Source organism: Colius striatus, chromosome 28, assembly GCF_028858725.1.
Source record: "Colius striatus isolate bColStr4 chromosome 28, bColStr4.1.hap1, whole genome shotgun sequence".
NCBI classification, from domain to species: domain Eukaryota; kingdom Metazoa; phylum Chordata; class Aves; order Coliiformes; family Coliidae; genus Colius; species Colius striatus.
In genome coordinates this window covers 2,634,428-2,636,927 of record NC_084786.1, presented here as the reverse complement: position 1 = coordinate 2,636,927, position 2,500 = coordinate 2,634,428, and the positions used below count along the sequence as shown (strand labels likewise).

The 2,500-nt window shown below is 46.6% G+C and overlaps 1 pseudogene; it reads right to left on the bottom strand.

The window, feature by feature from the left end:
* Window positions 1-2,500, bottom strand: part of LOC133628174 (28S ribosomal RNA) — an 8,989-nt pseudogene that overhangs the window by 2,861 nt on the left and 3,628 nt on the right.

Below are 2,500 nucleotides of genomic sequence, written 5' to 3'. Positions count from 1 at the left end.
AGTAACTCTGGTTTCGCTAGGCCCGACCAGGGGTCGATTTGTAGGCCCAGGTACTTCTCAGAGTCACCCGGCGCGATTAGTTTTAAGGGGGTGTTGTTGATGGCCCAGGCCTCACAATCATTGATGGTGTATGAGTCTTTGGTGGGTTTTATGAAAAACCCATGACATTTTTCCCCCTGTATTTTGAGACCGGTCAGATCGCAGAAGGTCTCCAGGATTTTAATATTTCTGTTCATACCATCCCAAGAGCTACTTAGCAGAACCAAATCATCAGCAAAAGCCATAGCTGTTATGTTCTTATCACAGTGTTGGTAACCATATCCGCTGTTTTCCAGCTTACACAACAGGGGATCCAGAGCTAAATTAAACAATAAGGGAGACATAGGGTCACCCTGTTTGACACCGATGTGAATTCCAATTGATTCGGTGCGGGCTTTTTTCACTTGGATAGATGTTGTAACATTCCTATATAATTCAGTTATTAATGCAATGATATGCTCGTCCACTCCCTTCTGTTTTAACACCGATAGGATATGGGAGTGATTGACAGAGTCAAAGGCTTTGGCAAGATCGACAAATACTACCCCCAAGGCATGATGTTCCTTTTTAGCATTTTGTATAATAAGCTGCAGCAGTTTTAAGTTCTCTGCACAGCCGGCCGATTGAATAAAGCCTCTTTGCCTCGGATTAATAGGACATGCTTTGGCTAGCCTGGCTGTTAAAATTCTTGAGAATAATCTCAAGATGGCTGAGCCAATAGTAATTGGACGCCAGTTATTGATATCGATTAGGCGCCCCGGATCAGCTGCTTTGGGTAACAGTACAGACCGACATTCTTTTACCTTGTCAGGGACCTCACCAGTTGTTAGCCACAGGTTGAACAGTTCAGCGATGCGAGTGAAGTCTGGGTCGATCTTGGCCAGGTCCTTCACCTTCACCCCATCAGGTCCTGGAGATGATTCAGTGTTCATCTCTTTGATGTTTTTAGCAATTTCTTTTGCAGTTATCAAGGATTCAAATGCCGTGTTGTCTGCTAGGCCCGAAGAACGAAAGTCTGCCAGTCCCTTGAATGTTCCCGGTGATTCCCACCTGGATTTGAACACCCTGTGTATTTCCTCCAGAGGGATATCACACTGGGGGGATTCCTTTTCGTCCAAGATGATGCCGGCCAGCTTCCCCCTGTTCAGATGAAACAGCCGCTGGAATCTCAGGAATGCACCCCTCCTCCGGGCCCTCTTTTTCATCCACTCTTTCGAGTGTTTTGAAGAGGTGGTGATTTTGGCCTCCCGGATTTTTCGGGACTGGTTGGCGTGCAGCTCAGCAGTCCTCCGATGTAACAAATTATAATATTCGTCGATTGCCTCCTTGCTTAAGGATAGGTGGTCTTTGCCTTTGATCACCTTTTTAGCCAGGTCGTGGAAAAAGTCCTTTTTCTTGGATGTTAAACTTTTTGATAATATTTTCCGGTAAAACCCTTTAATGTAGTTTTTCTCCTGCCCCCCCAAGTCCTCGGGTTGCTCCCGAATTGGCACAGTCTCTGTAACAGTTTCTGTAATAAATTCCAGTTGTTTTGCAGTCACCGAGTTGTTCAGATCTCTTCTTTTATCACTAATTTGTTTTGCTGTTTTGGTTGTGATGTGCTCTGCAATAAGTTTGTTGATGTTCTTACTCCCCTGAAATTTTTTGTCCAATATTTTCAGCAGTTCTATTTCCTCCTCAGTCCAACACTGCTTGTGCTTGCCCCTATTGTTCTTTTCTTTGGGACGGGAGGCTGCAATTCTTTCATTGTTTCGTGTAACTGGGTGAGCCAGTCTTTTGTGCTGTCCCAGGCCGATCTTTGTCCCGAAGGATGCCTGGCATTCCTCACAGGTCCAGCCCTTGGGTGGAGAGGCCGTCGGCAGCCCTTTACATTTTGGGTAGTGGCAGGCAATGCTGTGGTGTTTTTCCCCAGTCCTCCCGCATTTAGCACACTGGAACAGGACTTTTTTATTTCCATGCGCTCGTTTCAGGTGATCTAAAATGCCCTGCGCGTTGTTAAACTGCACCCCGCAGCAAGGGCAGGCTAGGTTTCTGTCCGGGATTTTTATTATTGGAGTTAGGGCTGCTGCCGGCTCGCAGCCGCGGCTATACAAAGGCGATGTTGATTCACCGCGGGGATTAGCCGGAGGTGTTAACGGCTCCCCGCTGGGGATTAGCGTAATTGTTGATTCACCGGCCGGCGCTTCTAAGGTTTCAAAGGCTTCAAAGGCTTTGTTCGGAGGGCGGTTGCCTAGCTCCCTGTCCCTCTGTAGAGGGTGGGGACGGCTAGCTTGGTTCCCGGGACGGTTAATATTGTCCGAAAGAGGAGGGGGGGCAGGCTCCTCGTACGGCTCAGGTAAAACAGACAATTTATCAAGGCACAGTGTAAGATCAGAGAGACCAAATTTAGAATTTAAAAACTCCAATGTGTTAAAATTAAACTGTGAATTTAAACACTCGAAATCGTTAAAAATAAACCCGT